Source organism: Thermobia domestica, chromosome 5 (genome assembly GCF_964235325.1).
Source record: "Thermobia domestica chromosome 5, izTheDome1.hap1.1, whole genome shotgun sequence".
Taxonomy (NCBI): domain Eukaryota; kingdom Metazoa; phylum Arthropoda; class Insecta; order Zygentoma; family Lepismatidae; genus Thermobia; species Thermobia domestica.
The window spans coordinates 323,009,577-323,035,677 of record NC_137458.1 but is presented as its reverse complement, the minus strand read 5'-3'; the positions used below and the strand labels follow the sequence as shown (position 1 = coordinate 323,035,677).

At 36.6% G+C, this 26,101-nt stretch overlaps 1 long non-coding RNA gene across 1 annotated transcript in view; it reads left to right on the top strand.

The window, feature by feature from the left end:
* The window catches only part of LOC145686828 (uncharacterized), a 429,047-nt gene that overhangs the window by 134,313 nt on the left and 268,633 nt on the right, over positions 1-26,101 (top strand). The gene's annotated exons all lie outside the window — the stretch shown is intronic.

Here is a 26,101-nt window from a genome sequence, read left to right as displayed (position 1 = left end):
TAAGTCTGCTAATATCTTATCGTCTGTCGGGAATCAATTTCTTCATTGTTTATTGATTTACCAAAAATATTCCTCCTCTACCATCAATAGTGACGTGTATTGTTAGTGATCTGTTTGTCTACCACGTGCAATGATCAAAACACACTAACAATAAACAAAACTTTACATACAATCAGTGGCAAAGTCAGGATTTCTATTCGGGGGGGGGGGGGGGCAGTGTCCTACTCCGGAAAACTTTTTTGTTAATGTGGAGACTGAAAGCACAAATTTAGATTTTATTCTAGCAACTTTTTAAAATTTTGGTTCTTGGGAGTTCATATCCCGGGAAACTCCCCCTGGATACGCAACTGCATACAATGGAAAAATTAATACAGTTTGACAGACAAAAGCAACTATTATGCTTCTGACAATGGACTTATATAAGTGAATAAATAAAGAAAAGCTGCTACTAAAATAAGCAAAATTGCAAATAATTAAATCAATCAAAGTAAATAATAACACATAAAGTTGCAATATGTTATATCTGACTTCATTGGGACAGTTAGAAGATTATCAGAACGTTCACTCAGCTACGAGCCACAATCTCAATCTATTCTGAATCTATCCTCATATTTCTTCATTAAGGCTCGAGTTTAATGGACCCACTCGGTACCCAATACTATAAATTTTAAAAACTATCACTTAACTCACGGAAATGAAAAAAAAAAAACAACTTAAATAACATAATACAAGAACACAACCAGGGAAATGTCATAGAATCTCAATACTTACTAAGCCTTAGTAATTATTAAAGAAAGTATACGTACGAGTGCAATGGACCCACCTGGTAGTTCTAGGCAGTGGCGGCGGTTGGACGTTAAAAGTGGGGAGGCAAGACATGATCTGAATACAGTATTTGTATGTCAATTACGTTTCCTGGTTGCTTGTAACACTTTGTTAGACTAAAGGCTATATAACTATTAGGAGGCTGTTATATAGACTAAAGGCTGTATAACTGTATAACTATCTTTTTCAGTTAAAATACCGTATATCTTGTTTCATATTTTGTTACGTAAATTGACAAGAGCAACACAAGATACTAACTCTTTGTACTCTTATACAACGAAGTTGTAAGAAGAGATCTGATTCCTTGCTCATGAAATCAAAAAATCATAAAATCATGCATCTTAAAATTCTGTCTGGAAAATTGTGTGATCAGATTAGGGACCTATTTAATAACAAATTTGCAAAACAAATAAATAGAAAGGTTATTAATCAAATAATCATAGTAATGGATAATAAGGCTTGTTCTGCAAAAGTTATATTGAAACTGGAAATTAATGAACAACTTATATTTTTAATTCCACACATGTTATTATATGTGTTATTACTCTTAGAAAGACAGTGAATACTACAAGCATATGCTACGACATTCAAAGAAATACTTTTGCAGCTTCCGGAAACATGTTCGTTGCCATTAGATACAGTTTTCATTTTCTTGGAATACATCAAAACTCAACAATACTTAGTCACTCCACATTCCAGTTATACAAAATAATCCTAAAACCTAGAATTATGTTGAATTTACTAAATTTAATTGTAAACAAAACTGTATATGTACACCCCTAAACTCGTATATTACACTGCAAAATTATATATTCCTTACTGAGCTCCTTCGTGGCTAAGCGGTTAATGTACGCACCTTTGACGTGGGAGACCTGGGTTCAATTCCAGGAGGGAGCTCACGTGGTTCCGACTCTACGTTAATCATTAAGTTCACGTCTCATATAGCTTCGCTGCTGAACAGGATGTTAAACTGAAAAAAATCAAATCAAAATATTCCTTACTATAAGAAAGAAGAAAGAACTGTCAATTTTTCAAGAAAAGAACTGTTTTAGGAACTGTCAATTTTTGTGTAATTAAAGAATAACTTGAGAAGGACTTCTTTTCTTGCGAAATGATATCTCAATTAAATCCAGAGCGGCTTACTAACATATCGAGCCCTTGTAAGATGAAATGAAAGTACGCTCGAATTGTCTCGCTCCAACAGCTTAATTTTTGGGCCATTTTTAGTGGCATTTTTAAAACGCTATTTCTGTAGCTTTCTTAACTTCACGGAAAGATAACCAATACGTACTCATGGAACGGCAAATATTTTATGGCACCATTTGTATTCTATGAACCAATAATAAATACAAAACTTTATATTTCCAAATGAAACTATATACATTAATGGGTCATTTCAAAAAGTGGAGGGGCAACTGCCACCCTTTCCTCCCCCTAATCGCCGCCCGTGGTCCTAGGGTTAAAAGTGTATCCTTGTATGGATATTTAGATAGAGGAAATACTAGTTCTTGCCGAATTTCTTTAACTACTTACGATAGGTTCCATTATTTTTAAACTAGGGTTTACAATGTGATTGATTGCGTTTAGGGCGGCTTATAACACTTGACACATGTTCATTAGAACGTTTTATTTTCATTTAATATAAAGAATTACCCAGCAAATTTTGGGATTTGAATTTTTTGACACCCCGTATTTACGATAGGAAATGAAGTTATGCAATGTGCATAAATAATTGCTGTTTTCCATGCAGTAGTATTTGCATTAAGGTGCGTGTAATTATTATTATTTGAAACTATATAAATTTTAAAATAACGCTGGCACATGAATTCACATCCATATATGAAAATCTCATAGGTGATATGGTAATGCTCTTAAGTCGTAATTAAATTGTACGTAATTACAGATGTACATGAAAAGTCAGAGTGTTAGAGCTGACGGTGATGAACAGAAGAGGAAGAAAAGAACACATTTCTTTCAACTTGCCTAAGGGGTTTTAAAAGTGACATGACAATTGTGCAGGAAGTATAGCAGGATCTTTCAAGTGATAAATGTTTGTTCTTTAGTCGTCAAAAGAGAGGGGATGGGATAGATGATTTGAGTACGAAACTACATTTATACATATAAACTAGTTATCTCTTTGGTCAACCCTAGCACACTGATAAGCATCAAATATTTTCTGGGCGCTAAGTATACGATATTATATGTGGGCGCTAAATCTACGGGCGCTAGGTGCACTCCACGATCAAAAGAAGGTTTGTCGCTTTCTGTTGCCACATTTGCTTTCTTGTGATTAACTTCGAAACCGGAAACCGTGGTAGTTTCCACTACTTCCGGGTAGAAACCTATTCATGAATTACTAAATCTATATCAGAAAACCGTTTCTCACTGTCTTACTACCTACTTTCGCTGTCATAAACGTCGACAGACAGATGAACAAACCAGAGATGGGTGGGTCAGTGAAAACTTGACCCATGACCCATCGTGACCCACTGTTCCATGACTCAGCATGATCCACCACACATCGTTGACTCACTCTGACCCACGACCAACTATGACTCACAACACATTGTGACCCACTCCGAATCACTACGTACCAAAATCCATCGTCATCAACTCTGACCCATGATCTACGACCTCCTCTCCACTGACTGAAGAGTTTACACTTGTAATAAAACAAGGCTGTGAAATTATCACCAATCGGAGTTTGAATTTCTACGGTCAATCGTTCAAGCACCGCTCTGTTACAATACCGGTGGATCTGACCTTTACAATATCAAATGGTAAAGTGTTTGCCATGGGTCATATTACGATGAATTTCTATTTAATTATCATATATAATTGAATCCCTGTTGAATTACAGATACTTTTCAGTGGAAAATAAGATGAAATTTGAGTTTCAAATTAAGGTAAAGTAAGCCAACGTAAAAGGAAAAAAGTGCAAAATTCGACTCTGTCTCGAAAGCTAATTAGTAAGTGATATTGCTATTATTACAATTACAAATATCAATATCCAAAAGTGCCTGAAGTTCTTTTTTTTTCAGTTAAATATATTCATCTCAGGTAAGTAAATAGAAACAAATGAATCATCATAATCACCATCACAGGTATTCTGCCTTTATTGGCAGGTCACTTGCCGCAGCTGAGAAGCTTCCATGCTCCACGGTCCTCCGCTGACTTCTTCGTCTTCGCGTATGATCTTTCTGTTTTTATAACATCCATTAATTGTAGTCTCCTTCGCCCCCTCCCTCTCTTTCCCGCCACCATTCCCTCTAGGACGTCCCTCATGATACAATCTCTTCTTAGGCAATGTCCCAAATAGTTTCTCTTCCTCTTCCTAATAATATCTAAAAGTGTTCTTTTCTCACCAAAATGGGGGACTTGAAGTAAAACGTAAACAAGTTAACCAGTGCTCAGAAGAGAATGTCTACAATGCACTAAGCAGAATGGGTCAGTGGGTCGCAGTGGGTCACGTCATGCTGAACCACGACCCACTATCCCGCTCACAAATCTTGACCCACTTGACCCACTCCACCTCTGGAACAAACATAATTGTTCTACAAAATTTCAGTTTCTTACGCATAACGTAGTTTGAAAGTCAAAAAAATATATAAGTAAAGTTTGTATCTTCCTCTTATGACAAAAAGTACAACTTTCCTGCGGCATATGCAACACTATATACAAGTATGACAACGAACTGCATATAAGGCAAGGATACAACATTTGCTGTGCAGGTTATCTACTTAAATCAAGGTTGCAACTATGATGCTTGAGATTAGATATTTGGAACCTTCAAGAAACATACAAAGGGGAGAGAAATGGTAGAAAACCCTTAAAAAACTAACCAACCAAGCAACATTTGAAGTTCCACAACGTTCGCATTAAAAGCCGCGGGGGCAATGAGTGAAAAAGCCACAGACCTGTGACTGCGTCTACGCCATTTGAACAATCCTCACGTCAGTTGGCAGACACTTCCAGCCATTCGCGTGCATTATATTCTCAGTCGGTAGAACACAAACTCCGCAAGTTTAGCTCGTAGGAAACGGGTGTTCACATCTGAGTATGAATTGCGGACATAACAATTAGCGGAATCGGAGATCTTAAATGCTTGTGCGTACATGTCACAAATGAGGAGGGGGGAAGTTAACAGCGGGAATGTATGCCGCAAATGTACTGAGGTATGTAGAAACTCTGCCAGAACATTTACTAAGAAGTAATTAGACTTTAGTAATTTAGTACTCTGCAAAAAAAAAAAAAAAAAGTAATGCCTACATAAAATACAGGGCGTTCAGGAACAACACCGACAAACGTTGAAAAATGATCTCTCTGACGAAAACTTCTTACAATTTATACATATATAGAGCAAAATGGATCTAAAAATGCGTCATTTTGGAGCACTATAGCTTGCCGAAAATTTGTCAGTGCGATAAAAATGACAGCCATAGTTTGAGAATAAAAATGTCTTTCAAGGTTGGACAAAAATATCTGACGACTCAATTCAGTTCTAGATCCTATTAAAGTACCAGTAAATGTCGTGGGCGCCCGAAGAGGGGACAGGGTGGGGCCCGGGTCCCCCTGTCTCACGAAAATGTGTGTATATGTAATAGTGTGTAGCAAACCACATACATTAAATACCAGAAATGCCAGACGCAATATAGGAACCATGGAGATATCCCCCTAGAAAATTTTCTTTGGGCGCCCCTGGAAAATGTGTAATGTGTACTATTTTAAGGTTTATGATTTATCACTGTTTGTTTGTAGAAAGTCTTATGAATTTCTTCTACTCGTTTGAGAGCAACTCTTGAAATAAAATGAAATCTTCCGGTTTAACATTCCACGATTATGCCCGCCTAGACCAAGGGAGACAATGATTAAGGCAAGTGAATGGTGGTAGAATGAAAATGAGGGAAGAAACGGAAGTATCCCGAGAAAACTCGCGGACATGATGTTGTCCACCACAAACTTATTTGTCCGGGCATTGAACCAGCGGACCCCACGTAAGCGCTCTACCATTAAGTCACCGTGCCTTGCCCCCCCCCCTCCCAAGATTAACCCTTGGATAGCCCATGTTTCACATGAAAACTTGAAGACCTGAATTGCAGAACATCCAAAGTCCACCGGAGTACTTTTGTGATTTTAGAAGAAAGACAAGAAGATTGTACTTACAATCAGGGATGAATTCAGGGGGTAGTCCGGGGGGAATCTCTCCCCCGAAGAAAATTCATTCCTCCCGGAGAAACTCTCAAAATTTCAATCACAAAATGTAGAGATTACTTCATCCAAACTCCCCTCCCCCCGAGGAGTTCATATTCCCCGCCCGGGTGACAATGTCTGAATTCAACACTGCTTACAATGCTATTTTGTTTAGCTGAAATTATTTTGTATTTTGTTTAAAAAAGGTTTTGATTTGGATTTACGTATTATTGCAAGTGAATAGCCCTTAAAGCATAGATGCTAACATAAAAAATTAAAAAAAAACACAAGAAAAAGAGTGGATTTGGAATTTTATACAATTCAATTGTTCAATTGTACACTGTAAAGTAAAAAGTCATATACATATACACATACCTAACAGGAGAACAATACTCATATCAGTTACATACATTCTACTTCTGAAGTAGACCGAATTAAATCCAATTTCCAAAAGGGATTAATTCGTTATTTTATACTTTTTCCCCTGCCAGAAGAAAGTCGTTTCGTTTAATTGCGAATTGGAATGATTTTCAAGAACGGTTTGTATTAACAAACAAACAAACAAAAAAGTTCCCGCCTGAGCTCATGATTACTAAGGCTCAGATGATAATATGCCACTTGTTCTGGCATCTTTTTATTTATTTATTTATTATTTATTTATTTCTTATCTTTTTTATGTCTAACTAAGCATAAACTTATTTCTGACTGTTGTGAATATGGAAATACGTTTTTATCGGTCATATAAGTGCAGATATATGTAGGGGGGCACGGTGGCTCAGTGGTAGAGCGTTCACCTCTGGTGCTTGGGGTCCCGGGTTCGATCCCAGCCCCCGCCAAGTGAACTTTGTGGTGGACAAACACCGTGCTCGTGGGTTTTCTCGGGGTACTCCCGTTTCCTCCCACTTTCTTCATTCCACCATTTCACTCATCTCTCATTATCACCGTCTCCTTTAGCCTAACCGGCATAACCGTGGGACGTAAAACTCAAAGATTTCATTTCATTTTTTTCAGATATATGTAAAAAAAAAAAAAAAAAAAGTCTTTTTGGTCATAATTTCACTCAGAGCTTCAAACTATATATACCAATTTGATAGAGGTTATTTGGAACTTTTGTCTTACAAATATTTGGACTTATGTAACGAGATTTTACAACGAGATACTTTGTATCGTTTAATAATTACCTGTACCTTGGGCAGAAAGTGCTCATACACAAGCACTATACCTGATATAGTGTTAATTTAAAAATAACAAAAGAAGAATGTTTTTAATATATGTAAGAAATATACATTATTGTATAATTAGTTGCTATGTAGTTGTTTATAGTTACCTAACAAACGTGTACGATTGGAAGGCAGTCTAAAATTTTTACAACGATTCACTCAAGGTAATCGTTAACCTGGTTCGGCTAATAATTTAAGTCAAGTTTTGTGTGGTAGTAATTATTCACACCTCAAAATATCTTCTGTGAGTACATTTACTTGTATTCTCACCTTTTATACTGAAATTACAAAACGGTGATACGTATTAAACAGTTTTATTCGTTGATTCTCTATGAACGAATATGCACATAGACTGCCTTCCAATCGTACACGTTTGTTAGGTAACTATAAACAACTACATAGCAACTAATTATACAATAATGTATATTTCTTACATATATTAAAAACATTCTTCTTTTGTTATTTTTAAATTAACACTATATCAGGTATAGTGCTTGTGTATGAGCACTTTCTGCCCAAGGTACAGGTAATTATTAAACGATACAAAGTATCTCCTTGTATAAAAATGTCGCCCGACGATGGGACTGAATATAAAAGTTACAAGCGAGCTTGGCTTTTATATTTAAGAACCACTGGTCCGTTTACAATAATGGTATTACATTACTTATGTTCTTACATATATTAAAAACATTCTTCTTTTGTTATTTTTAAATTAACACTATATCAGGTATAGTGCTTGTGTATGAGCACTTTCTGCCCAAGGTACAGGTAATTATTAAACGATACAAAGTATCTCGTTGTAATTTGGATGAACACTGTACAATATATGGGGCTTAAAGTGGTTGACCGAATGTAGCATTAATCACTTTGGGAAGAACAACATCCGCCTCACCCCTTTGTCTCTCCTTTTCCTCCCCTGCAAAGATACCTGTGTCCTGTTTATGGCATGTTTGTCAAAAGTATTTCCATCCAGAGATGGCATGTGTAAATGGAAACTTGACCAATGAACCACTGACCCACCACACACCATGGCCCACGACCCACACTGGAACCACGACCCACCACCCACCACCCACCGCAGACCCTCTGACCCACTATGGCCCATTCTGACCCACCGCCTACCAGAACCCATTGTCATCAACTCTGATCCATGATCTACGCCCTTCTTTCCATTGATTAAAGACTTAAACGTGTAATAAAACAAGGCTGTGAAATTATCAATACTCGGAGTTTGAATTTCTACGATCAATCGCTCAAGCACCGCTCTGTTACAATAATCGTGGGTCTGACCTTTACCATATAAAATGGTAAAGTGTTTGTGATGGGCCATATTACGATGAATTTCAATTTAATTATCATATATAATTATTTCATTGTTGAATTACAGATACTTTTCAGTGGAAAATAGGATGAAATTTGAAAGTCTCAAATCAAGGTAAAGTAGACAAACGTAAAGGGGGAAAAAAGTATAAAATTCAAATGTTTCGAAAGCCAAGTAGTCAGTTCTATTGCTATTATTACAATTAGAAATATATATCAATATCCAAAAGTGCCTAAAGTTCTTTTTTCACTTGATAAACTGATCTCAGGTAAGTAAATAGAAACAAATGAGAAAGTAAGAGAAATGAAGGCCTTGAAAGTAAAACGAAGACAAATTCACCAGTGTTCAGAGTATACTGTCTGCAAATACACTGAGCAGAGTGAGTCTGTGGGTCAGAGTGAGTCATGGTGGGTCGGTGGGTCAGAGTGAGTCACGGTGGGTGGTGGGTCGCAGTGGGTCAAGTCAGTGGCGAATTCAGGGGCGAATTCCCCCCCCCCATCCCAGAAGAGGAAACTTTCTTATTTTTTATATATAAATAAAACCCATCCTAGAGTTTGGAGCTCTTAAAAGTAGCTCTAAGTAGCAGTATTACAACCCACCGAGCCCCCAGAAGTCCGTCCTGGATCCGCCCCTGGGTCAAGTCCTGTTGACTCACAACCCACTGAGCCACTGACTGACTCTATCTCTGTTTTCATCCATATACTTGGGGAAGATACTTTAAATACACGGGAAATAAAAGCAGCACTGAAAAAAAAAAATACTAGTAATATAACTTACATTGAGTATAATTGGAGATATGACCCTGGAGAATTTGACCGCGGGCCACCTTCTGAAATCATTATTTATTTGTACACTTTGAAGCGCCAAACATATCTTTGTTTCTAGGTTACATTTAAAATCACATATTTTTTTTTTTTTTTTTTTTTAAGGGCATAAATGCATGTATACTTTAAAAGTTTTTAAACCATAGAAATCCGAACTCTCTAATAATCGCAAGTTAATGTCCAAAAACGTAAATCGTCGCGTAGTTATAACCTATCCAACTCTTTTACTAAATATTCAAAAAAGGTAGTTTGGTTTCATATTGCGAAACTAAAGTAGTTGCCCATTTAAAAACTTGTAGGTTTTGTTCTATTGAGTAATGATAATAATAGTAGTAATAATTTTTTTTAAAAAACTTTGTTCTCTAATGTGTTTATACTGCACAATGTTCATTAAAACACAAATATACAATAAATGAATGAAGTTCTCTGAAACTTTCTCTGCATCAGTGTGAATGAAATATTAGCAACCATTTTAACGCTTTAGTCCTAAACCAGTGTTAACGGGAACCTTTTTAAAGCTTTAGAAGGAAAAACAAAACACATTTTGCGAGAGATAATACATCCTTCAAAATCACTCTTCTTCTTCTTCTTCTTCTTCTTCTCCATAATAGGAACAACAAAAACAGCTTTAACGCAGCGAAACCACAGTTTCTCTGTTGTGTGTATATAAAGCAAAGCTGTAAGATCGATTGTCTCTCAACATTTCCTTCTACTTCCCTCCTCCGCAGCCGCCACTGCTCGCAGAATTCAACCAACCAACCCCCCTGACGCATGAAAGGGAGGGAATCAGTCCTGTCCTCTCTCTCTGTGTGTGTATGTGTGTGCTTCAACATTTCACATAATTAGAACGCAACTCACGTTGTGGTAACAGTGACTGGATCTCTTCCCCTAGGATTCACACGTCCAGTCCAACCCCGGTTGGCTGGCGAACCTCCTACATACGTAGCGTACAGAGAGTGGAGATTGTTATTGAAGTGTATTGCTTGCAACAGACTGGAAAGGAGGGGGGGGGGGAGAACATTCAAAGTTGGTGGAAGAGCCAAGCTTTAAACGATTCACTTATGAATAACCACAATCACTAATAATATTAATAATAATAATAATAATTCGCGTTATTTTTCAGTTCAAAATTTTTTGTCATCGCGAATTCTGTCCAGAAATTTGAAACTTAAAATATATAAAACAATAATCATGCCTGTTGTGCTGTATGGTTGCGAAGCGTGCTCGCTTACTCCGAGGGAGGAACGCAGACAGTAAATATTTGAGAATACATTTCTGAGACAAATATTCTGATCCAAGAGAAGCGGGATGGGGAATTACGGAAACTTCATAACGTGGAACTACATAATTTATACCGCTTATCGAATATTGTTAGGGTCATCAAATCTATGAGGCTCAGGTGGGCAGGTCATATAAACAGAATGCGAGACTCTAGGAACGCTTTTAAAGTTTTAACTGGAAATGCAAATAGGAAAAACGACCTAGGTGGACCTAGGTGCACATGCAAGGACAATACTAAGATAGATCTCACAGAAATAGAAATACAAAGTAGAATCTGGATTCAGTTGGCTAAGGACAGAAGTCATTGGAGAGCTTCTCTGAACGCGGCATTGAATTTTCGGGTTCCATAGGCCATAGGTTAGTATAATAATAATAATAATAATAATAATAATAATAATAATAATAATAATAATAATAATAATAATAATAATAATAATAATAATAATAATAAAATGCAGTAAGACCCAATATCAGCTACGCTAAAGCAATTGTCCCTGAAAGCAATTTGACGCTATTGAAACAGGTAACCACAAACCATCTTTTAACAAACCTGCGAAAATCAGTATAATTTGGGGTACCGGTCATATGGTCAGAAACTTCTTTGGAAAAGAAGTCTGCCAATAATCTGCATTTGCCACAGATGGCCATCAGATTATTAAGATAAAACAGATTTAAACCGAGATATAGTAGTGATAAGAATAATAACAAGCCGAGACGAACCGAACTCTGATGCTCTCAGCGTACAAAGATGTTGAGCACAGCTCGACCACCAAACATAACGATCTTTGGATGATGGGCTACTCGCCCACAAAATTTCGTTCAGATCCGGCCGATAGTTATCGAGAAATAAACTATTAATCACAAGGCGAGCCAAATCTGTCCCTGACCAAGCTCGGCTATCAAATATAAAGGCCTTTATTCTGTGGACAATGGGCTATTTGCCCCATAAATTTGTTTCAGATCTATCCAGTAGTTACTGATAAATAAAGTACTACAAACAGGGCCGGCTCTACCATATATACAACACATGCATTTGTACGAGGTGGCAAGGTTTGAGGGCTGGCAAAAAATCTACCATAACTATATTGTTTAAAATAAATATTTCTTATTGGAAACAGACTTCATGATGATGGTAGTTAAGTTTAGAGTTTACTAAGCTGACCTTCTATTTGAATACTACATTCATATATCATGTTAAGGGCGCATTAGTTTAAGGTCACATGGACAGTGCTAAAGCAAATGGTCAAACAAATCCCAGCATGAATTGCTTGACTGTTGTCAAATACAAGAAGTCAATTCTCGAACAGTAGTGAACACCTGTTCCATTTAGTTATTTATCACAGTTTTGATATGAAAACTAGTCTTGTCTTTGTCATAAACAAGTTCCTTATCATTGAAGGTGGAAAGAAGTGTTTTTTTTCTTTTTTTAATTAAGAAATGTAAAAGGAAAATCAAGAAATAAAGATTAAAAAAAGTCTAGTTGCACTAGAAATTGCAAACTGATATATTGAGATTGAACCTCGATATTGAATTGTATACAAAGGATTACCATCTTTCCTCTGCAGATGTGTTTGCTTTCACTTACATAGTAGGTTTTTACTTAAAGAAAGGAAAAATATAAGAAGATTGTATTTGTAGTATTTAGGCCTTTCTGAGTGCGAGTGTTTTTCCCCTTCGTTGTTCGTGATGGGGTGGCATACTTAAAATCATGGCTTTTAAAATTTGTTCTGTATGAAGAAAGGATGGGCTGCAAATAATGCCATTGCACTGGGCGGCAAATTGCCTACGGCCGGTCCTGATTACACCTGATTACACACTTACACCTGAAATGAAACTATAAGCTTCCGTATGTTTACTCTGGAAAATAATAACAATAATAATAATAATAATAATAATAATAATAATAATAATAATAATAATAATAATAACATTAATACAATTCTATTAACGTAAAGAAAAATATCTTGGAATAAGTCCTATACCAATTAACAGATCCCATTGGGCTGAATACGTAATATGTATTCTGCTTTTATTAACATGTCACTTGCCGCAACTAAGAAGCTTCTATACACCACATGGAAAATAATAAGGGTACCTGCAAATTATCATGCGTAATTTCTGAGAACTTAGAGAAAAACTAATTTGTTGTAAACCAAAAAAAAAAAAAAAAAGTTATAGTGTACGATAATCTGTTGAGATGAAGCTGATACCGTCAAATGGGGTGAATAGAAACACATTTTTGGCTATATGAGAATATAAGTCTGGTAATGTTAAAGATTTCGCGTATCAGATTATTCCAAAAGAAAGGTCTTAATATGCTAATGAATTTCAGTAAACGTCATATTAATTTATCAACTCCACTTTTCTTCACCTTGATTTTTCTTAATGTTTCTATTCACCCCTACCCATGGGGTGAATAGAAACAATTACTTTATTTTCATTGTTGTTTCTTTTATACTATTGGAAAGGTAAAAAAGAAACAGCGTATTTGTTGAAACGAACGATTTATTTGATACATGCAAGATATTAGTTCAATAAGACCAGTATTACATAAGTTACAAACTTATAAAACAATACAATGCACAATATAGGTATAAACGACCATATAGTTTTGATGATAGTTGAATAAGATTTAAACCACTGAAATCATCAGGGAAACTTATCATGAGTTGAGTTGATTTTGAGGTTTACGTCCCGTTCAGCAGCGAGGCTATATGAGACGTGGACCTACTGATTAACGTAGAATCAGAACTACATGAGCTCCCGCCGGGAATCGAACCCGGGTCTCCCACGCCAAAGGCGCGTACGCTAACCGCTTAGCCACGAAGGGGCCCGAAAGTTATCATATACTTAAAACGTGCTGACGAACTCCTAATAAAACCCAACAGTTTCGTTCTGAAAATTTCATTGTTTATGTGCTCTCTTATAAAACACTCCCACATATGCATCATGTTCCCATTTTCGCACTTGGGTGCTGAATAGTCTCATCGAGTTTTAGCTTCTCATTTTACCACAGCAAAATCACCAGCTTTAGAAAACCATCTAGTTCGTGATCGTCTGGAATGTTGTCTTCTGGAGTGTTGTCTTTCTCCTCTTCCGACAATACAAAGGTAGGTTGAGTTTCGTTGTGATTTGATGAAAATGTATCATTTTCAGAAAACAAACCAAAACTCTTACCAGAAACATCTATTCGTACTCTCTTCTTCCCTTATTTAATTTTTTCATCTTCTCTCATGCTCCTCAGAAGATCCATAAGGGAACGGTTTACAGTCTAAGATGACTTTTGCTGTTCTGTTTCTTCTCGTTCATTGTCTTTTTTTTTGGCAACATCCTCAGTATTTGGTCCCGACAAAGGGGAAAAATTCCACACTTTTCAAATCCAGCCCTGATATTTTCCTCCTTCAGTTTCACACTTTTTTTTTTTCAGAAGACTTGGAAATTTGTTTTTAGAGATGGTTGATACATTCCTATCAGGTCCTTTTTTCTGCTCCTTAAGAATTTTCCACTCCTTGAGGAATTTCAAGAATTTCCCAAAAAGTGTTTCTATTCACCCCACTAATTAAAAATCATAACAATAACCCAGTAAATTTAAATTTTGATTAAAAATAATTTACAAAAGGAAAACTTTTACTATGAACGTCAGTAAATGAAACAACAAACTACAAAATAGGCATATGTTGAAATGCAACAAATATAAAAATGTCATACTTACCAAGAAAGTTTCAGGAGCGCTAAAATACCGTGTAAGATTTCAGTAACACATTAATGCTACTGCCGTCTACCTCAGTGTTCCCAACTCAGTAAAACATTTTGTCTCTGCCCTGGACACTTTAGCCGTATAAGACTATGTTAAGAAATTTCAGTTTTCTTGATTAATTTATCGTCCAGATAAATCCAAAACTAATCTGGGAGTTTTGTTTCTATTCACCCCCATGTTTCTATTCACCCCATTTGACGGTACTTGTCTTGCATTTTTTCATTATTACACATATGCTAACAAAATGACAATACACAGTATGGTTAATCACATATAGCTGAATATTTGAATAACACTTTAATTTTTGTTTAATTATAAAATATTGTACAAAGATGACATTGAGCTGAACAGACTGACATATTTGGTAGTAAATCCTCATGTGCAGTTGTCGAGAAAATACTAATTTTCCTCTTACCTTTCTTTTCTATCAAGAAATGCTATTAGACTCCGACAAAAAGACGGCTATGGCAAAATGATATCCTTACAGATGCAGAAATTGTTTGATTTAGGGGAGCGATTATGTCTTACTACCAGTGATACAATTATTAACAGTGACACAATACTCGGAACAGTGACACAACACTTCTAACAGTGACACAATACTCCTAACAGTAACACAACTCTCTTAACAGTGACACAATACTCCTAACAGTGACACAACACTTCCAACAGTGACACAATACTCCTAACAGCAACACATACTTTTATCATTGGCACATATTTCTAACAGTGACACAACACTGGTAACAGTGACACAATACTCCTAAAAGTGACACAACACTCCCAACAGTGACACAATACTCCTAACAGTGACACATACTTTTATCATTGACACATATTTCTAACAGTGACACAACAGTCCCAACAGTGACACAATACTCCTAACAGTGACACAACACTCCCAACAGTGACATAATATTCCTAACAGCGACACATACTTTTATCATTGACACATATTTCTAACAGTGACACAACACTCCCAACAGTGACACAATACTCCTAACAGTGACACAACACTCCCAACAGTGACATAATATTCCTAACAGCGACACATACTTTTATCATTGACACATATTTCTAACAGTGACACAACACTCCCAACAGTGACATAATATTCCTAACAGCGACACATACTTTTATCATTGACACATATTTCTAACAGTGACACAACACTCCTATCAGTGACACATACCCCTAAAGCGACAGAAATACTCCTGACAGGGATACACATATTTCTAACAATGATATACAGTACATATTCCTAACATTGACTATATTTGAAATTGCTATAAGATTTCTTGAAATTCTCTTAACCTACACGAAATGTTTCAACTGACCTTTTCGGCTTTGTAATGAGACTTGGAAGTGAATTCAAGAACACTAATATCCTTAAAATTCTACATGGTACATATGTACTTGCCAAACTTCAATACGCGTCCATTATACGGAATCCTAATGCACAAGAATGTATACACACCATTCGATCAAACTATTAGAAGCTATTCAATCAAACTTTGTTCGTTATTTAATATATAAAGACACGAGGGGGGGGGGTCTATCCTTGATATGAAAAATATCTTAAACTCTTACAAAACTGTTCAATGCATTCTCTTGAAGCAAGAAGAACTAATTTCCTTCTGTATTTTTTACGTAAGCTTACACATAATGAGATAGATTAGCCAATATTATTGTCCGAAATATCCCTTCATGTTCCGAACAGGAAAATGCAATGACTGCTACAAACATTTCAGGAAGCCCCACAACGTACTAATGCATTAAGTATATCGCCTATTAGGAGAATGTGAACAATATATAATAGTGTTCAAATAAAATGCCCTACAATAGATATATTTGATGTACCTATAAAAATACTTTGACTACATACTTTAGCATGTAACAAACGTAATGTAATCATTTACGTATACTGCTAAACACTGTCAATGGATCTACACCTGTTGTGTTCAATATACAATACATACATAAATAAATAAACACCTCATTCGTCGAATTGAGGGGTCACGGATGGCAAAGTGGTAGTGCTCGGTACTTGTTTAGATGAAGGGGGTCAAAAATATGTATTTAAAAAAATAGAAAATTCACAGGAGAAATGAGTTGAGTTGAGTTCGAAAACCGGTTATCGCCATCGAAGCTAATTTGAGATAAGTGACAAAGAAAACTAAATTAGCCAATATGCATCTGGCACATAGGACTATTTTTATTACACAGGTCTGCAACCAAAGAGCTGTTTGCATAAGTTTAGCTAATTTTTACGCTTCTGGGTGCATTGAAATCGAAAATGACCCCCGTTTCTTCCTGGGACGTCAAGTTTTAGCACAATCGAAATGTAACGTGGTCAAACAGGTAGCTGCAAATCGCTAAATTGCAAATGCATCACACGAAAATAAAAATGAACATTTAAGATTAAATGTATTTGTGCTCTCTGAAAGAATATATATATATTGATCCGTGACACATGCGTATGATATTTGGAATTGAAAGCCTGATTCATTCAAAATATAATGACGTCTTAATCATGAATCTCAGCTAATTAGTCTGAACAGTTGCTTCCTATGTGATTGACTACAATTTGTTTTAAAATCTATGTTTTTAAAAATAATCAGAAAATGAATAAATAGCTCGTTAACATATATACAGGGTGTTTCAAGACAACACCAACAACATTTGGGAAGTGATTCTTGACACCAACATAAGACAAAAAGTATAGACCAACCTGGGTGCACAAATGCTTCCTTTTGGAGCTATAGGCTGCCGAAAACATGAAAAAATTGACTTTGAAGGCCCATAGCTCCAAAACTATGGGACCTACTGTAGTCGGGTCAAGACTTCACTTAGGAACTAGTATGTGCCCTATCTAAAAGTCCATGTTTGAGAATCCTAAGATACTCACGCAAGAATTTTTTTAGAGGGAGTTTGGCTACGGGCATATAATCTGAAGTGCTCAACAACTACCTCTATAAAAATTGTTGCAGTAGTACAACAGGATTCTGAAATTTGGATATTTGGATAGGGCACTTACTAGTTCCTAAGTGAAGTCTTGAGCCGACTATGGTAGGTCCCATATTCTTGGAGCTATGGACCTTTAAAGTTCATTTTTTTTTTATATTTTCGGCAGCCTATATCTCCAAAAGGAAGCATTTGTGCACCCAGGTTGGTCTATACTTTTTGTCTTATCTTGGTGTCAGGAATCACCTCCCAAACGTTGTCGTGTTGTTTTGAAACACCCTGTATTTGTCTGCAAATGTCAACTATTTATTGTTAGTTTACAATCTTTAAGCCTTCCGCTCCCTTCTATCTTTCACTGTCCCACATTTTAATTTCATTTTGTAGAATTGTGTTCCTAGTTTCCTTGTGACATTGACCAATTGTCTAAGAACGTAATCTGTATCTGTAATTAACAGATGATGCTGTTGAAGTTATTTTTAACATCAGCTCTTTTCTCTTCCTCTCGCTCAGACCCTTTCCCCATCTGCTTTCATATTTTCTTAATAAATATTTTATGTTGATAATTGATAAGGTACGTAAATACAGCAATGTGCTATAGTTTCTTGAATTTCGAAATGAGATGGTCAAAAGTAAATGTAATTAAGATTTTTAAAATTAAAATAAATAAATAAAATTATACATTTGAACTCATGTTCGTTTTTTACGATTTTACTTTTGTTTTCAGTTGTGTACTTATGAATTTTATTTGACCTTTTTATTTGTGAATGGCATTTATTTGATTAATTATCATCGACGTCATTTCGTTTTCAGGGACGCACCCCATGGGGGTTCACCGGGTCCGAACCCCCCAAAATTCCTAACTCACACTTTCTTAATAAAACTATAGTTGACCCGGATTCGATTCCTGACTGGAGCTCATGTGGTTCGGATTCCACGTTAATCAGTAGGTCCCGTCTCATATATCGTCGCTGCTGAAAGGGATGTTCAACTCAAAATCAACTCAACTCAAAACTGTACTCAAAACTGTAGTGGTAGAAATTATAATTTCCGGATTTCATGGAACAAAATGTGATAAGACTTAATAGATTGCGTAAAAGGATTTTCCATACGAATTCAGCGTTGTAAGTAGGTCTATAGTTTGAATTTCCGCCCTCATTTCTCTGCTAAAGGCGAAAGTGGTAGAAATCTGCTAAGACTTCCGTTTTAAATACTAATTATCCCGTAAGGGCAAGCGCGGTACTAGATGCCCAGAAATGGTCTCTTGATGTGATGGGAGATTCCATCTGAGCTCATATTATTTTATGTATTGAAACCGGAAGTACTGGAAATTATAACTTCCGGCTTCATCATAGGTTCATATATGAAACCCTCCACTTGTTACTACCACCACGACCTCTATAATTGTCCCCTCTATCGCTGACCTTAATAACCCTGTGATGTAGCTTCTACACAAATTTCTACGTGGTTTTGAACTGTAAATTCGTTTCTAATTTTGATCCGGTCAGGTCAGGTTTACGTCCCATGCTTACGCCGGCTAAGCTAAAGGAGACGGTAAAGATGAGAAATGAATGAAATGGCGAAATAAAGAAAGTGGAAGGAAGTGGGAAAACCCCAAGAAAACCCACGTACACGGTATTTGTGTACACAAAGCTCACTTGGCGAGAGCTGGAATCGAACCAGGGACCCCATGCGCCAGAGATGAACGCTCTACCACTGAGCCAACGCGGCCCTTAATTTTGATCCGAGTATAGGTAACAAAGCGTCGTGCTGTTCAGTGATTAATAAGTTTAAAATACGTATATTTTTTTTTGTATTACTTTCGGTTGTCAGTGTCCTAACCCATTACTGTGCAATGATAGTGCTCTATCAACCACCTTAATTGCGGCCCTGGATAGAGACCAACGTAGTTCTCAGATTGTAATTGAAAGTAGTGCCTACTATATATTAGTGTTGACACGAGACGAGAGAGAACCTTTTGAGGCGAAATATGAGACCAGATGAGACGTCTCGTGAAATGTCTCGTCTCGTCTCGACTCTCGAAAATGCAAATACTGTTTCTGAATTTGTTTAAAGATTTATTAGCTCGGAATAAATTAGTTCCCTTCGAAATGTATACCAGAGTATATTATTTCAAATGAGGACTATCCTACAAAGAACAGGGAATACCTATTTTTTTTATTTTTATTTTTTTATGACACTAACAGCTTCATTTCCATTTTTCAATCGATTCAAGTTTAATTGTGATAGTGCTCCAGATTCAAGTACAATGTTAAAGCATTCGAGATCAGTGTTTCAGAAGATTTCATTCCGGGGTCTGGTGAGGATATCTATGTATAAAAATTCTGTTATAAAAGTACAAGTTCTCTTAATAGCAGTTTTATCAGTAACTAACCATTGTTTCATGGTCTTTCTCGTTCCGAACAAAGACTAAAACGTGTCAGCCATTTTCGGTACTGTGTTTTGAAAGGATGCTGGTTTGACAATATTTTTTTTATTATTATTCTTTTATGATGTTATTCGAACCTAAGCCAGTTTTGAAATCGCAAAGTCACATAGGCCTTCTTATTTGTTGAAGTGGCCCTAAAGGTTCTGAAAAGAGGATTGCAGAATAATTTGGGAAGGCTTGCCTTTCGACTGTACCGACGGTATTGACAAATATTCCTGTCATAGTAATTCATTTACTGGTTTAGTCGAAACTAAGCAGTCGTTGTTGGAAGATGTAGACGTGCTGTGTGTTGCGCTTTGTTAACCAATCCAAACTTGGTTAAAAGTTGTAATTTTAACCACTTGGCATAACATCTCTTTTTGGTGGGCCTCAGTCGCTCTAGTGTTGCCATGACACTTCTCGTGTCTAACGAGACGAGCACATATTTTTGAGACGAGACATCCTTTGCACGAGATGAGACGAGATAACCTGAAGCCTCGTGTCGTCTCGTCTTGCAGTAACACTACTACATGTACACTTAATGGACCTTGAAAGAAAACACGAAATAAGATTCCAGGCAAAAGCGGGTGAAAATCAATTAAATAAGATAATGAACGTGGAAGTGTATTCATAACAAGGCATTCGCTCCCGTTTCTCATATAACCATGTTCCACTCAGCTGGTAGCATTTTGTAGGAGGATTCCTTTATTACGAAACACATTCATACACACTTGAAGGGAAGGGGTAAAAACAAAAAGGTTAGACAGCTAGCTCGAGTCTTTAAGGGTTCATCTCTTAATTTAGACGGAATGTGTCGGTGCGAAACACATTCCGAACATTCTCTGCACATCCCTTTTTAACTTCATCTCTCAACCCCTTTTCATCGTGTCATTTCCTTCTTCAACTACTTTCATTTCTCCCTTTTGTCTCATGTCTCTTTTATCCACCGTGCAACGCTCACAGTGTTGCCAACTGCAGGAAATAATACCGTGTCCGGGATAGTATAATTCAACCGCGCGGGAAATGATTCGAGATATGGAAAATAAAGTTGGAGTGACACGTAAACACCACATGAATGAGTTTGGTCAGAATATTGAAAGTAACTGAATGGTATGCAACCACCCGGACGTTTAGGTATAGTTGGTTTATATACTACAAAGCCCTAATTTATCTATAATAATCCTCTGTGATAATATATGGGGAAAACATGTTCTCGAATCAACTGAATGCATCACCCCAACCAGCAAACTCGAATGCTATCTTTTGACCTTTACATTCTGGCCAAAATTGATTGTGATTCATCAAATATAAGTTCTTGATATTTTTGTCTCACGGACTGAGGGACACACAGACAGGGTAAATACATAAAGGAGTTTTGGTTTTTAAATCATACAACGATATGTTGTATTTTTAATTGTATTCTTTGGGCAAAATGTGTGATCTTTCCTATAAATATGCACTAGCCAGCTAGGTGAAAAAGAAGAAGAAAAGGACACATATCTTGATATAAATCAATGTATGTTTTGTTGCTTATATTTTACCAAGACGATGTGTTTATATGTTACTATGGGAACAGAAGCAAGGTTAGACTTGATGACAACTACCTTTTAAGGATCATAAAGTTTATAAAACGAAGGTATACAATAAACGACATTTTGCATTATGTCAATTTAGTTTACTCATTGTGGCTCAATAAGAGAATATAATGTTAGAATCAGGACTAAAACGAAAATAATAGTTATAATCAAACTCCCTGAAAACAAATGAAACTTGAATATTGAAACCGGAAGTGTTCAGCTACCACCCTCTGCTTCGATACATGGACAAGCTTGGAGATAAAATCTTTTCATGGGGCTCTGAATCTGTACAGAAACAGATTCCTATCCTTTTTTATTTCTTTATTTCTTTTTTTCTTTTTCTTTTTCTTTTTTCTTTTTTTTTACAATTCTTTTTCAATGGGAATTCATATTGAGTCTGGAAATTGAGGTAGGTTTCTACCACTTTCGGTTCCAATAAACGAATAAATACTCAGGATCTATTTCTAGATTCCCGAATTCAGTCTTGGACTGATAAAAAACCATTCACCACTATCTATTACCTTTTTTCGTTCTATGGTATTGATAGGTCAATATTGAGCATGAAAATTGTAGTATAAAGTTCTAACAATTGTAGTTTTAGTACAGAGCTAAGAAGGCTGTATAATCTATTTTTGGAACGTTGAATCAAAATTTAATAATTATAAAACTTCCATTTTTTTAAAAAAAATAACGGACTACACACACGTAATCTACTTGTTTAAAATTTTACAAACAGATGCTGAATAATGTTGTTTGAAAGTGTTCCAAAACTTTGCCGTACAACTCTTGTGCCATTATACAACCAGAATCACACTAAAGAATATATGGTTGCCTATAATCAGATTATTTTGTCGTAATTAACCCAGCATCTATTAGAATGTTTCATAGTCTAGCTTCAAAGATTCCCATCAGATCCTGAAGAAATGTATGTGGGGCCACTGGAAAAAAATATAGTTTTTCAAATAAATAAATAAATAAATAAATAAAAATGAATCCTTAAAATTAGGGCACCTACGTCAAAATATACCCATGAGAACCTCTACTTGTTTTCTTTCTTGAAGTTTTACTCGATCGGAAAGGGGTAAAACGCTCTTTCAGGCCAGCCACCCTGAATGAGGTTTTCCTGGATTTTCCTCATTCACACCAGGCAAATGCCGGGGTGGTACTTAACTTATAAGTCCCAGGCCGCTTCCTTTATTCCCCAATCCTTTCTTCCTTTCATTTCCCCGGATAGTGTGCTCACTGACGGACGTCATTCCTCAAAACGTGACGGGCTAAATGGCCATAGATGACGAGGATCCTAAATTCTAATCCTAATCCTCCTTGAAGTCGGTTAAAAAGCCGCTTTTCGTTATCTGTTAAGGTTGGTGATCAGTATTGAAACCAGAAATACTATATTCCTAGCACTTTCCTTTTCAAAATAGAGATAAAGTTAAAGATGACACGTCGAGAATGGCCTGAAACAAGGAGATGCGTTATCGTCATTATTATTCAACTTTGTTCTCGGATACGCTATAAGGAAAATCAAAGACAACAACCAGACCCTAGAGTTGAATGGTATGCATCAGGTTATGGCGTATGCTGATGATGTAAATAGGGTATGATAGGAGAACAACAGAAAGAAAAATGCAGAGTTCTTATTAATCCTTATAGGGCAACCGGGGCCTCCCAGGTTCAGTAGCTTTATTTTATTTGAATTTCTCAATAACCATATACATTTCGATGACATAAAATTCTTAATTCTTCTGTCCTTAGTCAAAGTTAAAATCATGAACATATCGAGTAGGTAAAGCTAATGGATTTTTTAAAAATTGAAAACCTTTTCCTGATGTAGCTGGGCAACCGGGGGCCTAGGAGGCCCCGTATAACTTTAATAGGCCGCCAGTCCCCGGCGCCTAGGAGGCCCCCAGTCGCTTACTCTGACGGAAGAACGCACACTGAAAGTAGCTATTTGAGAATAAAATCTCGAGACGAATAATCGTACCTAAGAGGAACGGGAATGAGGAATGGCGGACACTTCATAACGAGGAACTGCATAATGTATACGGTTTATCAAACATTGTTAGGGTCATTTAGTGTAGGAGGCTCAGGTGGGCAGGTCATGTAGCCGGAATGGAAGAAAGTAGGAACGCTTTTAAAGTCTTAGCTGGAAGACCAATCGGAAAGCGACCATTAGGAAGAGCTAGGCGCACATGGGAGAACATATTAAGATAGATCTCGCAAAAATAGGAATACAAAGTAGTAACTGGATTCAGTTGGCTAAGGACAGAAATCAATGAAGAGCTTTGGGAAACGTGGCAGTGAACCTCGGGTTCCATAGGCCATAGAGTTAGTAGTAAATAAATCTACAGATTTCCTCTTAATGTTTGTAGAATGGCAACACTGACAGACAATGGAGAAAGGATAAAGGAAAAGGAACGTACGACAGAAGAGGGGAAACGGGAGAGAAGAAAAACAGACAAGAGATACTGTGATGGTTGGACTTAATATGTCTTGATGTAAAGAAGACGAAATTGTAAATACCCTTCCATTCCCAAAAGTTCTTTTTCTTTCTTTCTTTTTTTTTTTTTTTTTTTCGTTGCACGAGTCGTTAGCTTAAGTTTTATAGCACTTTAGCTTAGGAAGGTGCTTGCGTATTTCCAGCAAATTCACAACAGCCCGAAAATGCGAGATGTTTAAACGAAACATAAGGGTTGACAACAGTAGGGACAAAAAAAAATGTTCACATTCATCTAGTATATATAATTGAAAGAAAGTGTAGTTATGTGTGAACGAATCTCGAGGAAAAAGGCTCAATCTTTTGAAATGAATTTTGAAATATGGTTATCACCAGGGGTGCACCCAGGTTGGTGTTTTTGCACTATCGTCATTTATACCTATACCCACCGCCGCTGACGCCCCTGCTCCCTATGGACGCACACCCTCACTACCGCTCGAGGGGCCCCTACTGTGGTCCTGCCCTGACTCGGTTAAATAGCATTCGTGCTTTTTAGTGGCCACCTAGCACAAGTTGGTTCGAGTTCTATGTGCTAGTTTTTACGCCAAACGTTCACACTTTTATGCCGCAGTGTATTTCGAAAAATAATCGCTACCAAGTGAGCCAGGAGCACAACCTAGTAATTTGGGGAAGAAACTAAATAATATTTCCTTACCCCCCCCTATTTTTCGTATGGTCCGGCAATACACCAGTAATGCCGTTTTTTTCTGATCGCATAACAGGAAAACAGATGACTAGTTCACAATAAATTTTGGAACAGGGTTAGTCACTATGTCATTGTGGGTTTTTGGGATGGCCAAAATTTTTCGGAATCCGGATTCTGGAAATTTTGTTTTCCGGAATCAGAAAATTTACTTTCCGGAATTCGGAAAAAATCCGAAATTGGGAAAAATACGGAATTCCAGAAAAATTCCGGAATTCAGAAAAATTCCGACATTCGGAAAAATCCGGAATTTAGAAAAAATCCGGAATTTTTCCGATTTTACTTTCCGGATTCCGGAAAGTAAAAATTCCGGAACTGGCCATCCCTAGTTTTTATAGTGTCACTGTGATTAAAGGACGTATTGTAAGGGAGATATATAAGCTCAAAATTTATACCAAAAATAGAGTGTCTTACGCTGTTACTTTCATTGAAATGCGTATCATCAGGGGGAGGGGGAGGAATTTAAATATTTTCCGTAAACTTACTCTCCCCTCACGAAGAACGAGCATTTCAGCTAGTCTTCTTTAAAAACATTATTTATTTATTTGTAAAAGGCATACAGGATTACAATCCTACAATAGCCTTATAAACATAATATTTTAATACGATACCATTATTCTAAAATAAAATAAACAAGAAAGTAATATAAAATAAGCAAGCTACAGAGAAAACGAGACAAGATAAAAAAAAAGATTTTAAGAAAAACACAAAATACAAATAAAGATACAACAAACAAAAAATAAATGTAAGTATAAACACTTTCCTGCAACTTGGGCCGCGGTGGCTCAGTAGTAGAGCGTTCACCTCTGGTACTTGGGGTTCCGGGTTCGATCCCAGCCTCCGCCAAGTGAACTTTGTGGTGGACAAACACCGTGTGCGTGGGTTTTCTCGGGATACTCCCGTTTCCTCCCACTTTCTTCATTCCACCATTTCATTCATTACTCATCATCACCGTCTCCTTTAGCCTAATCGGCATAACCGTGGGACGTAAAAATAAAAGATATCATTTTTTCCCTGCAACTTGTACATATATTAGAAATGCACTACAAATATTAATTTGAATTCATTATTTCAATTTCAATTAACAAGAACTAATTTCAATTCAATACTATTCCATATAAAAGGATAAACCAATAGTGTTTTAGTTAGTGTTATTATCTTTCTCTATTTATGTAACAGAGTTGCCTATAAGACAAGAGTTGGGGGCACGGTGGTTCAGTGGTAGATTACTTACCTTTGGTGTGTAGGATCCTTGGTTCGATCGCGGACCAAGTAAGTGCACTACATCGTATCCTTGGATTTTCTCGTGGTACTCCCGTCTCCTCCCACATTCTCATTCTAGCAATTCTTCCATTATCGTTCACTTGCTTTAATCATCGTCTCCCTTAGCTTAATGGACATAAATCGTGAGACGTTAAACTTAAAAGATAAAGACACGAGTTGAGCTGCCTCGTCTCGGAAAATGTATGTCTCCATAAGAAGAGTTGTATCTTGTCACTAGAGTTGTCTACAAGACG